A 14,011-nucleotide genomic window follows, 5' to 3' on the forward strand; every position below is an offset into this window, starting at 1 on the left:
TGGCAGCGAGGATGACATGAGATAATTAACACAGAGGTCCTGGAACACTGGAATGTTCCACTAATGTTGGCCCTCTGTGTTTTCCCTTCCTCCGGCAAAGCAAAGCCTTGCTAAGCAAACACCCTCATAGACAAATATATCATTTTAATTAAATGCTTAGACACTAAAAACAAGTGGCTTCACCATTTACTAAATTTTCTCCTCCACGTGCTAAATTATAATCTTAGTTAAACTGCTTCAAAAATATCTAATGAAAACCTTATTTTAAAAATTAAAAGTAATGAGGAAGTAGAGCATAATCCATTCTTAAGCTTATTAATATAATTGAAGGCTTTCTTTCTACACCCAAATGCATACTGGTTTCTGCAACCAAGGTAAGCAGTTACGAGCTATATTTTAGGATTGAGATGTCACTGAAAAGTCACATAAAGACAGAAGGACATGCTAACCACATCTGCCACTAAGCCAAGAGGAGCAGCTAACATGATCAAATAACAGAAGCACGAATCAAAAACATTTTGTCAAATTGGAAATCAGCAGATGCTACTCATCGCATTTACACTTAAAAGTCCTGTGGTAATGCTTGCTGTTGCTATGAGGCTGCTGTTTTTGGTAGATTTCATACACACTGGAAAAAGAGACTTAGCAGTGCCAGCACATCTCCTGGGTAAGACCTGACCACCAATGCCGATGATGCTAGCGCATCACCAAAGCATAAGGTGCTGAAGTAAGTTCCGTGTTTTCCCTACTGGCCCTCCAATACCTGGGGTCAAATCCCACCCGTGCCTGTCTTTGTATGGCCCACGAGCTACAAATGGTTTTGCATTTTTAAGAGGTTGAAATAAATCAAAATTAGAGTAATATTTTGTGACATGTGAAAATTATATAAATTTCCAATTTCAGTGTTCATAAATTTAAAAATGTCTAAGCCTCACCTGAGGATATGTTTTATTGATTTTTAGAGAAAGAAGGGAAAGAAAAAGAAATGTAGATGTACTAGTAAGAGAGAAAAATCCATCAGTTGCCTCCCAAACGTACCCCGTTCAGGAATCAACCGGGAACCCAGGCATGTGCCCTGACCAGGAATGGAACCAGCAACTCTTCCGTGCATGGGACGACACTCACCCAACTGAACCACACTGGCCAGGGCTGTTCAATGTTTTTTAAAGGGCAGTATCAAAGGAGGACCACTGGAATGAGGAGGGAGTCTGGAAACCATTTATTTCATAAAGTGAATAGTTGGGGGAATTGTGAATATGAAATCATAGAAGATAAAACCAAAGGATGACATGTCTTTAAATATTTAAAGACTCAGCATATGGAAATGGTTGTGTCACTCTAGAGGGAAAAAAGAGGAACGATCATGAAAGTTCTAGGGAGGCAGACATCAACAAAGCATAAGAAAGTGTCTTCTAAACAAAGAGGGCAATCAGAGAAGAGGTCATACCTCAAAAGAGCAAGCACCCTCCCATGCTGGTGCTTAAGCTGAATGGCAAGATGATCACTATGCAAGATTATTATAGAAAGAATTCTGACAGGGTGTAGGAAGCTGAACTGTTTTAACACTTGGATTCTTTCTACGATTTTATCTAAAAGAAAAAAAATGATCATAAATAAGTAAAAGCTTAAAGACAGGTCATTGGAAAACAATTTCTACTACCACATTCACTAAGGATTATACCTACAGAGAAATACAAATATATGTATATATGTGTATGAATCTATATGTATGTGTACATGGCACATTAAAAAGAGCCCTTCCATTTAAATAAAGAGTACATCAGCTATAAAAAGAATCACATTAAGAAAAGAAGGGTTATTTTTAGGAAGAGGCTCCAATTACATAAAATGAGGAAAGGATATCCACTGCTAAATAAAATGAGCTAAAGTCTTTCCCTGTGTTACTGCAGGAAATCGGCATGGCACTGCTTAAAAGAAGCGGGAAGTCTATATATAATATGGGAAGGAGAGGACTGTGTTAAAAAAAAAAAAAGAGGGCACAGCTGCATGATTTACTTGCACTAGACTTCTTTGCAAAAGAGTTTTACGAACATCACAAAGTACAACCACCTGTTAAGCTGTTATTCTGGCCTATCTATTTTCAATGTCAATCTTGACACCCAAGCAAGAGACACACCACCATAGCAACATACTAGTAAACATCACGGTGATGGAAAATAAAATTTTAAGAAGCAACTCATAGCCCCTGCAGGGCTGGAAATAAACTAATCCATTTTTTACTATAACATAACATTCCCACTCTGCAAACTCAGATCCTCTGGGTATCTATCTTAGAATTCCTTCCCATGGGCCATGTGGAAAGTAGACACTCCAAGTGTACTAGGTGGTCCCCCTAAAATAAAGGGGTTTAAAAGTGTGAGACAATGATCATTTTGTGCATAGCTCAGGGAATGCATGTTTACTAGGTATTCATGCAGTACCCACAGATGGGCAATTATCATCACCCCTTATATTTGTAGGCTCCATATCTCATGTGATCAGTTTTTGATGGAGTCAAAAAGAGAAGTAGTTGACAGCTGGGGAAACTGAGGCACAGGAAAATTGAGTCTTCCTAAAACAATTCATGGATTATCACACAGCAAGGATTCAGCCAGTTCTTCTAAGTCAGTGGTTCTCAACCTTCCTAATGCCGCGACCCTTTAATACAGTTCCTCATGTTGTGGTGACCCCAATTTCATTGTTACAAATTGAACATAATTAAAGCATAGTGATTAATCACAAAAACAATATGTAATTATATATGTGTTTTCCGATGGTCTTAGGCGACCCCTGTGAAAGGGTCGTTCGACCCCCAAAGGGAGAACTGCTGTTCTAAGTCCATGCTCACACTCACTATACTGCACCAGCCCACACCAGAAACACCAAATAGGACAACACAAGTGATAAAATGCAAAGTGTTTAATTAAATGAAAGGGTAGAGAAAAAAATGAAAGAAAAATAACGTTTGGAAGTAATTATACTTCTTTACAATGATGAAACTCCCTGAGGGAGCTGGGGCAATTACCAGGACTTAAAATGTGACCACTGTCAGTTTTGGCTGATTTGCAATTCAAAAAGACCCAATGAGAACAGAAAGAAAGCTGATCTTCCAGCTAGAAGATGAGACACACCCAGAGGGTGTGTCGTGGGGGAGACATAGGGCGGTGGCGTGCCATCAGGAGTCTGCATCGGGTGAGCGGGTTCCATCCCAGGGCAGATCTGAGCCCAGAGGTCAGCAACACAGGCCTGGACTCCAATCCAACCCCACAATTCGCTGCCTCTTTTTTACTTTGTTCTGAATTTTTCTCAGTCTGAGCGGCCTGTAAGGCCCTTGGCAGCTTCTTCTCCAGGTCCACAGAAGAGACTGTCCAAAGGCCAGGAGAACACTCAGTGTAGCATTCCGCAGATGACAAAGAGATGACTCTATGATGAACCTTCTGTGAAGCCAGGGATTTGGCTGCTTTTGACCTAAGAACCAGTTCTGAACCTCTTTGAAAAATTAGACGATTTCTGACAGACACAAGCAACGTTTTTTTTTTTCCAAAAAGAAACAACTCCTTGAGGAGTTGTGGGCAAAAGGCTGAACACCTACATAAATAATGGCTAATTTTAAATGCACTTGACCTTTTTGGAAGTGTTTTTCTTGAAAAGGCTTAAGGGAATTATTCCATTTGAACAACTAATAGCCTAATTACTATATTTTTAAAAAAACAACCACCAAGCTCCTTTTCAGCCAGATCTTGGCAAGAAATCACTGAAGCACACATATCTGCAGCCCCACAAGTCACATTGCTGAAAAACGTAATTACACTCGGCGGTGTCCAAGTTCCCATCAGGCACAATCCAAAAGAAGTGAACTATTGAATCCCGAATCTAAAGGTTTTTCATTTTGGACACGGTGCCTCTTAATAAGCAGCAAAAACATAATATCAAAAAATGAACATTCATCATGGCCTTCAATGGTCCAGGGTGTGGGTCTCCCATACACTCGGTACAGTCTGTACCCTACTGATTGAATGTAATTCCAGTGACCCTACTCTCTGCACTTAAGGGAGGGAGGGGATTCAATAACCATATTTCATATCTTTAAACCTGTCTCACTGAACAAAAGAACCATCCATTTTCACAGCATTTTTAAAATATTGATAAACCACTTTTATCCACTGCATCACTTTTATGGAGGCTGAATGACCAGAATGATGGATATGTGTGAAAAGATATTAAGGGGCTGCATTAGTCTTTTCATCCACAGCAGCAGCATCATAATTTCAGATCACGGCAAACTCAGCAAAATGCTCTTCATGGAGAACTATGTCACCAGGGCACTACCCATAAGGAACTAACACATTTCAGAAGACATGCCCCTGTTTTCAGAACTACCTGTCCATACAAGCCAGTGATTACGTCTTGTTTTCTCAAACATCTATCCAGTGTTGTTTCTCTGTTTTGTTTAATGGCTAATTACTGGTTTAACAAGGGTTTTGTTTTCTATGACTCTGTATTACAAGGGTTTAATATTTCAGGTGCATTAGAGGTTAAATACACCTGTAAGGTAGCCCAGACACACTGGAAAATGCTCTCAGACTGGATCGAAATGCAGGACTAACATGTTTCTAGATCCCATTATTTTCTTGGATAGTGCAGGGAACAAACTTCTCCTTGACAGTGGCAGGACCATCATTCCATAAAATCGAATGAAATCCAGGTTGTCAGCTCGTGAGTTAAAAACTCTATCTATAGACATCACTAAGAAAAGTAGACAAGAATGAAAATGTTAACAAAATTAAATGATTAATATTAAGCCATCATACTGACTTAAATTATTTTGTTCTCCTAAGTTAAACATTTATAAAATCCTAAAAGAATAAAATGAAATAAGATTTTAGCCCTGGCTGGGTTGGTTGGAGTGTCATGCCATACACCAAAAGGTTGTGAGTTCGATCCCCAGTCAGGGCAGGTACAGGAGGCAACCAATCAATGTTGCTCTCTCACATAGATGTTCCTCTCTCTCTCTTCCTTCCTCTCCCTCTAAAAATAAAAACATATCTTCGGTTGAGAATTTTTAAAAATATATTCCTTAAAAAACTCACATTTAACTATACTTCCCTATTCAGAAAAAGGGTCCAATTAATATCTATTTCCTCCTGGTACAGGAATAAAGCATTATCATTAATCAAATATTCTGTCTTCTATGTTAATAGAAGAACACTTGTCAATGCCAACCTTGTTTGTTTGAAATGCTTCTAAAATGCCAGGTACTTTTTCCTATCTTAGTAAGTATTCTAAATAAAAATGTACTTTTCTGTTAAATGACAAGATAATATTAGGTACCCCCGAATTTAAATTTTCAATCACTTCAGTTGTTGCTGCAAAGGTATAGGTCATTATCTGAGTCATCAATGCCACCCAAAATATGGATATGGATCCATCTTGTCATATTCTGCCTTTGAAAGAAAACAGAACTCAGGAAAAATTCTAGTTAGTTTCCATTAATTTAACTTCTATTGGCTTTATTTCAGGAAATGGTATATGAGTTTAATGATAAATAGAAAGAAGACTTAAAAAAGAAAAACTGACCAGCTACATCAAGTAGTAAATTCATAGAGACAAAGTAAAATGGCAGTTGCTAGGGGTTGGAGGGAGGCAGAATGGGGAATTATTGCTTAATGGGCACAAAGTTCCACTTTTACAAGACGATTTCTAGAGATGGATGGTGGTAATGGCTGCCCCAACAGTGTGAATGTACACTGAACACTATACTTAAAAATTATTTTTTTTTTAAAAACTAACCAGAATTTACACATCCAACCAATTAAGTGTGGTCCCTTCAAATAGCTCATTTTAGGTGGTTACATGTTTTTTCCAACACTGCTGACAAAGAGCAAAACATCTCTGAATCTCCACTGTGGAATGAAAGGCAGGTTTGTTTGGGTTTTTCATTGTTTTAAAATTCTCGATCCTGGTAAATGCCTTTTGAGGCTAATATTTTTTTTCTTTAAAAAAAAAATGGAACGCTTCACAAATTTGCATGTCATCATCCTTGCGCAGGGGCCATGCTAATCTTCTCTGTATTGTTCCGATTTTAGTATATGTGCTGCCGAAGCAAGCACGAGGCTAATTTTTAACTTGGAAAAAGAAAAAGTTCAATTTTCAAAAGAAATAATTGTATCAAGTTAAAATTTGTTATGGAAGTCCACATGAGGTGTTAATTTGTGCATGGGCTTAGTAAACTGGCTCTGGACGAAATGCTAACAAAGGTGAGCCATCTCAGCAGGGAGGGCAAATAAATATAGCGGTGGGCAAAAGCAGGTTCAAGTGTGACTAGTACATTTTGGTCATTTTTCATGCCCTCCACTTTGCTTACCTCCACAGGAAGTTTTAAGTTTTTGACTAAATGTGCCGAAAAATATGGTGTCACTTTGTCTGTTCCCATCATTATTTTTAGATACTGAGTTTGAGAAAGCTCACAGGTGCTCATCAGTGAACATCTCTGCTGCTGATGTCTATAAAAGCCAAAGGTTTTCACTGCCATTAAAAGGAATAATTTTCAAAATTGTAGAGGTGGTTCTTTTTTTAGAGCATGAACTACAAGTTATTTTCAAAGGAGTATGATTCATTTATCAAAGTTAAGCTGAGGAATGTCACTTGGTTTAGTACTTGGGTAAAATTGATCATTCAATGGATAAAGCTTGTGGACCACTCTCTCAGCTTAACCGGAATACAAGAACTGCCTTCCCCCAACTGTTTTCTTTGATAATCCTGAACAAGTTATTTAATCTTTAATAAATCACCGCTAGTGCTCCTTCCAGCTTTAGGATTTTAAGGAAGGTAAAACTGGGTAGAGGAAAGAGCATGCCTATGGAGTAGGACCATCTAGGTGGGAATCCAAGTCTACCACTGATCAGCCATGCAAGCACCCCTGGTCCACATCTGTAAAGTGGGATGATAATATCTCACTCACAGGGCCATTCTGAGTACTAAGTGAAATAAGAAGACACTCCACAAGTGTAATTTCTCTCTTTCCCTTCTTTGCACGTGAAATGTGGCTGCTATCAGTCCAAGCATATAAAATAGAAATAAAAATGTAAAACACTTTCCAAACAGTGTTTCATGGAATGCATTGCTGAGGCATATAGTGCTGACTATTTTATTATGTGCATAAAAGCAAGGTTACTGCAAGGCCACACTCAACCAGACCTTGTGACACAGATCTAGCTCCTAAGACAGTCATGGTAAGTAACTTTCACAATTTATGTGAGACATGAAGCCAGAGATGGCTCAGATAAGCAAAATGAACAGTGAAACCCTTGGCTTTCGAAGCACTGTTCAGTTCTCCACAATACTTTCCGGAAGTTTGGGTTCAATACTCATCAGCAGGTCATATCACTGTCTCTATAAACTGGCGATACATGTTGGAAACTTTTTGGCCAGAGAATCAAGAGATAAGTGACGCTTTGCCATTTTAGAAATAAACAAGTAAATCCCACTACAATGTTTAAAACAGACAAAAATATTGCACAGCTTTGGGGAAATACAAACAATCTAACAAATAAGACCCAATGCACTTGAAGGTTTCAACAACTTCATTATACAGCAGCTCCCCACCCCCTACCCATAGTTTTACTTTCTGCGGTTTCAGTTACCTGTGGTCAACCAGGTCTGAAAATACCAAGTGGAAAATTTCAGTAATAAGCAATTCGTGTTTTTAGTTGTGTGCCATTCTGAGTAATGTGATGAGATCTGGCAGGGTCCCCCTCTATCCCACCAGGGACGTGAATCATCCCTTTGTCCAGCACATCCACACTGTATATGCAACCCACCTACTAGTCCCTGAGTAGCCAACTCATTTATCAGACTGTCGCAGCCTCGGAGTCCTTGTGTTTAAGTAAGCCTTATTCTATTTAATAATGGTCCCAAAGCATTCATATAACTTCTATTACATATATGGTTATAACTGTAATCAAATTGTTCTATTTGATTATTAGTTATTGATGTTAATCTCTTGTCTATTACATATATGGTTATAACTGTTCTATTTGATTATTAGTTATTGATGTTAATCTCTTACTGTGCCTAATTTATATGTTAAACTTTATCATAGGTATGTGTAGGTAAGAACATAGTGTATATGGAGTTTTTGGTACTACCTGTGGTTTCAGGCATCAACTAGGGGTCTTGGAACACATCCTGAGGATAAGCTGGGACTACTGTATTAGCATCCAACTTAGTGGTGAATTCCCATTTTTCTTCTCAATATATTGATTGGTAATTTTTGGTGTAAAAAATAACCCAAAAAAACTATTGCTCAGAAAACACCTTAATATAGCAAATATAATCAGACCTGAAAGTGTGTGTGTGTGTGTGTGTGTGTGTGTGTGTAGATGACATGAGACAGGGAAGCAGTCTTTGGAGATTAGCTGCTCAAATTAGATGCTTAAAACAACATGACTATAGGTTGTCATCATATTACATGTGTTTGGCCAATCTTCTCTAGGTGATTCATTCTGGGAAAGAAACAACACCCTAAAGATCAGCAGACATAATTCTAGAGGAATTAAAGGATGATGAGGTTTTTCTCTTTGCTTGGGAGCAACAGGAATTCTAGAAGGTCATGCTTCACTGAAAGGAGCAAAAAAGAAAAAGAAAAGAAGGGGAGAGTCATTGAATAAATTTGCTCAAGAACTTACGTTAGCTACTTGTTCAGATATATGAGTCGGCTTCCACTAAAGTCTACAAAGGAGTTTTAAGAGCAGGCCCCTTTTGTCAGATTGCTGGGAAATGAAGGAATGAGTCACTTTAATACTTGATGTCAAAATCTTGGTGAGCTCTGGCTTTCTGTTTCTAAATCAACAAACAGCAATGTACAATGTTGCACAGGCAGTCAGCCAGGAAGTGGTGGATGACCCTAGACTCCTTCCTCTGTCACTCCTTCCGCAGCCACCACAGTGGGTCCTGTGCAGTGGGGTTCCCTGCTAGTGATCTGCCATCCTGGGAGATAATGCCCAGCCTAACGGGGCAGGATTTTGCCATCCTAGACTGAGTCTATTGAGACATAGTTTAAATAGCTACTTAGCTTCCATGACGAGAGGTCTTAAGGCAGAGGATTCAACTCCCCCATAGAACCATCTCCTCCCCAGAAATGTGTATTCTAGGATTTATTCTGCTAACAAATTACTTCCCGTTCGATGAGTATAGAAAGCAAAGTCATGCACTTGGAGCCATAGCCAGAAAGGTCCCCAGGTGGGGACCTTCATGATGGCCACCAGCCTCTGTCCCCTTGACGTAGGGCTGGGGCTGGGGGTTCAGAGGGTTGTGACATGTGTCAGTGAGCCCTGCAGTTGGCCTTACTTTGAATAGTTGGGTAACTATTCAAACTGTGATTACTTTTTTCCCCTTAAGTATGAAGTTCTGACCTAAATTGTGGTCATTTTGATCCAATCTGGCAGATTTTTCCCCTCACAGCTGCGTAAGAGAACAACCTCCTTTGGAAAGCAAGACTCAGGACAACCACAGCCATCTCCTTGAGGACAGGTACCGTACTCGTAACTCAAATTCCACACTTCTGTCAACGGCTCTCTCTCTGAACATAGATTGTCTATTCTGCTGGAAAAAATCCATAGGCACCTCTTTAAAAACAAAACAAAACAAAACAAAAACAGCTTTAGCCCAGCCCACATGGCTCAGTGGTTGAGCGTCGACCTATGAACCAGTAAGTCACGGTTTGATTCCTGGTCAGGGCATATACCAGGGTTGCCAGCTCAATCCCCAATGTGGGGCATGTTGGAGGTAGCTGATCAATGATTCTCTGTCATCATTGATGTTTCTCTCTCTCTCTTTTCTCCCTTTCCCTTCCTCTCTGAAATAAAATGTAAAACAAAAAAACAAAAAAATAAACAGCTTTATTGAGATGTATTTTATATACCAACTCAATGGTTTTTAATATATTTACAGAGAGTTGTGCAACCATCACCATAATCTACTTTATAATGGCAATGAAACTTCTCCAATGGCCTGTGGACTGTAAGCTCTAGGATGACAAACAAGTAAACAAATAAATAAAACAAGTACTGCTTATGATAGAAAGAAGTGCAGAGATAAAGAATAATGGGGAAAAATTATTTTAGATGGAGTGGTCAGGAAAGACGTCCCTGAGGAGGCGACATTTCCACTTATATACCCACAAGTTTTCTGTAAACTTTCAAGTTGTTTATTTTTTTTTTAATATATTTTATTGATTTTTACAGAGAGGAAGGGAGACAGGTAGAGAGTTAGAAACATCGATGAGAGAGAAACATCGATCAGCTGCCTCCTGCACATCTCCTACTGGGGATGTGCCCGCAACCCAGGTACATGCCCCTGACCGGAATCGAACCTGGGACCCTTCAGTCCGCAGGCCGACGCTCTATCCACTGAGCCAAACCGGTTTCGGCAGTTGTTGTTTTTTTTTGTTGTTGTTGTTTTTTTTAAGACTATTTTATTTTATTGATTTTTAGAGAGAGAAACATCAACGTGAGAGCACAACATGGACCAAATGCCACGTCCCCTACCAGGGATTGAGCTGCAACCCAGGCATGCCCTGACCAGGATTCAACCTGGCAACCTTGTAGTGCATCGGACAACACCCAACCAACTAATCCACACCAGCCAGGGCTAAACTTTCAAGTTTTCACACATGGCAGCAGCAGGGGCTGGGAGCCTGAGAGGGGTCAGCTGCAGGGCCATCATACTGCCCTATTTCCATTGGGTTCTATATAAATGGCGCCCTGCAGGTGTGCACCCCTGAGACTCTGTTTGTTTATATGAATTGTTTGTAATTTCCTGTAATTTGGAGGATGTGTGGTCTGAAAAATCAAGCTTCCAAGATAATTTTTTCAAACAACTTTACATTTTCCAGATATGATTTGTTTTCCTGTTTTAATACTTATAATACACTTGGAATTTATCTGCCATGTGGTCTACAAAAAAATCTCCACTGGGGAATACCACAAAATTCCTGACTTCAAGCATGAGCCAGGGAGGCCAGGCAGTTAGCAGACTGCAATCTGAAATTCTCTTTTTCTCTCCCAGTGGGCTGAGTTTGCTCAAGATATGTAAAACCTTCCTGACTTCTTACTACAAATCAGCTAATTTCTATATCTGTCTTTTTCTCTGAACAGAGGCAGAAGTGTTCGCTGGTTTTCAAAAAGGTTTTCAGAGTTATTTGACCATACGGACCTCCAGGCAACAGAAAGCAGGCGCCCTCACTCAGGTGGCTAAAGCAATGAACCTCAACGGACTTTTCCAGTAATCACTGCCCCTGAAAAACACATTTACTGCCTGTCACTGTGCACACACTTTTAAATTTAAAACAACTTTGTGAACTCTATACACACACACACACACACAACACACACACTTTCCTAAATGACACCTTACAGAGGTTGGAAGCTGAAAACATCGTTTTTAAACACTGCTTACAACAAAAAATAGTATTCTCCATTCACCTGAATTGAGAGCCTTTCTGAAATTAAGATGCCTCGCTTTTCTCCGAGTATCAATAATACTCAATTAACCAGACAGGGTTTCTAAGTTGATTTCTAAGAGCTATAGGGACACACTCGATGTCTTTTTAAATGAAAAGCAAAAATTAATTACCACCCTCTTTTAACTAGGGTTTTGTTCATAGCAGTGTGCATTTTTTCCAAGGCCCAGAATCTGTTTCATGTGAAGGACATTCACACTGAAATCACAGGGAAAATGCAGGGCCCTTCACACACAAAGTCCATTTCACTTTCTGGCCAGGAGGATGGCATCTGCTCCTTGTTGTCTGATCCATTAGTGGTGAAAGGTTTGCACTTATCCATTAACCCGCTCCTCTCCCCAGGTACCCCTCACGACCACGAACGGAGCTTTGCAAGATAGCTGGGCAGAATGAGGGACATTGTTCCCTGGCTATGGAACAAGCAAGAGAAGCTACCAGGATGGCCTAGAAATCAAACTCATGACCCTGGCATTGGTTCCTCTCAATAATCTAAGGCGGGGGCAGAGGTGGATATCACAATAGTGCTCATTCTTTTTTGTTGTTGTCATTTATTTTTTTGTTTTTCTTTTTATTTTTTGTTTCTGCTTTTCTTCTTCTTAAAAAATTAACACTCATTCTTAAAAAACATTTTCAAAATTACAATTATGAGGAATCCTGGGGAAGGTCTATAAGATTAACCCAAGGAGCCTTTATACTCAGGGGTATCACTTTGTACCAAAAACAAACTGTCAATGCCAGTGGCAAACCTAAAATCTCTTTCCTTAAAAAATTCCTGCCCCAAAATGTTTGCTGATGCAGCCCACAAAATATTTTATTTTTATGTTATTAAACCAGGCATTTTGGCACCTCCATTTAGGTCATTCCAGAGATGGCAGCACCCTGATCCCAAATCTGTTCTCAGAAAAGTCTCTGGGGACCTGGAGAGCCTGGATAAAGTGCACTGGCTCCCTGCCGGGGTGAAGAACAAGATAATATTCTGTCTTTTTAAAAGTTGTTTTTCTGTTCTTTTTTTTCTTCCTTTTTTGGAAGGAAGAAGAATGTTTCTACCTTTCATTGTGCACCAAATCTCTAAAGACCACAAATAAATCCCTAAAAGTACACATATTAATGTTAATGCAATCAGAACAGGAACTGTTAAACACCAGAGCAAGCAATGAAAACGAAAGGATTCCTGCCTTAGATTTTATTAGGATGTGCTTAGCTCTAGGAAAATGCTTATCTTGCTGCTAAGTACCTGTCAGGGAGGAGTGATCTTCAGACTGTGCCCCAAATGTCATGAAGATGACATTTGGAATTAGGATGCTGGGACCAGTGGCAGCACCCAAGGGTTTTCTTGGGGAGGGAGGGGTCTTGAACGCCACCAGAATCTCCATGGAGCCATGTATCCAAAAGCCACCCCAAATAAGCATACAATCTAAGGGAAATCAGTGGGCTTGTTATACAAAAGTAGCTTCAAATGGAACCCCCCTGGCCACCCTCTGGGCAGCTAACCACCCTTAAATATCCTAAGTACACATGGTCAAAGTCTCTAACCCACCTCTAACTAAACACTATACCTGTTTTGCATATCATGCTTAGGGATAATATTTCCTTCCAACAAGGAAGCCCAGAGGGGAGAAACGAGAGAACCCCTATCCAATAGTAAAAACAGCTTTGCACCAGAAATCAGAAGGCCTGGGTTCTGGCCTAGACCCTGCCCTTAGCTATGAGATGGGCAACTAACTGAACCTTCTGCAACTCTATTCTCTACAAAGCAAAATAGTTCAACTATAGGTCATCTCTAATAGCCCTTCCAAATCTAAAATTCCAGAATCTACATCGCCAACTGTTTCAAATGAAGTCAATGACAACTACCTCTTTATGACCAACTATCAGCCCCCAGGGCCCTTTGCTGAGCAGAACTTTCCAAAGGGTTTATATTTAGTTCAGAGACAATGACGTTGAACATAAATGAGGAGACTATTCCAATGAATTTTTTTAATTAAAATTAATCCATGGGATGTTACTTCTTATAATTCATTATTCTGAAATTAATGTCTAAATCAGAACAAAACACCAACACTCTGTCTAGAGTAGACTGTAATTCAGCTTTCTTCTCTTTATCTCCCAGAACTGTTCTTTCCTGGAACTATGGAACATTTTATAAGGCTAGAGAAATAGTAGAAACAGTACTCTCTTGAACAATTCAAGATGTTTTGATTTTTCATTTAGTTGGTAGTGCTGACTTTATCTGTTTTCAAGAAAAGTGTTTTGCTTTTGCTGGAGTAAATATGAGTGACAGGCAAAGAGCAGAATAAGGAAAAACAAACTATTATTATTTTTTTTTTTACCGTGGCTCTGGTTCTGGCTTGGCTATTAACTAGTTGTGTGGCTTGGTGTACATTACTAAGTCATTCTGAATCTCAGTTTACTCATCTGCAAAATGTAGATAACAACACCCCAGTCCACCTTACTCTCCCCTTAGTAAGGAGTTAAATGGATACTGGGCAG

General features: G+C 39.5%; 1 protein-coding gene and 1 long non-coding RNA gene across 3 annotated transcripts in view; both read right to left on the minus strand.

Annotated features, from left to right (window-relative positions):
• PITPNC1 (phosphatidylinositol transfer protein, cytoplasmic 1) overlaps nt 1-14,011 on the minus strand; it is a 222,602-nt gene that overhangs the window by 193,141 nt on the left and 15,450 nt on the right. The gene's annotated exons all lie outside the window — the stretch shown is intronic.
• LOC106724564 lies at nt 2,905-5,724 on the minus strand. The gene is made up of 2 exons (XR_001360395.1): nt 5,356-5,724; nt 2,905-4,746 (listed from the first exon to the last, which is right to left on the minus strand). It is a non-coding gene; the product is annotated as an uncharacterized LOC106724564 (long non-coding RNA).

This window comes from Myotis brandtii, unplaced genomic scaffold, assembly GCF_000412655.1.
Source record: "Myotis brandtii unplaced genomic scaffold, ASM41265v1 scaffold120, whole genome shotgun sequence".
Taxonomy (NCBI): domain Eukaryota; kingdom Metazoa; phylum Chordata; class Mammalia; order Chiroptera; family Vespertilionidae; genus Myotis; species Myotis brandtii.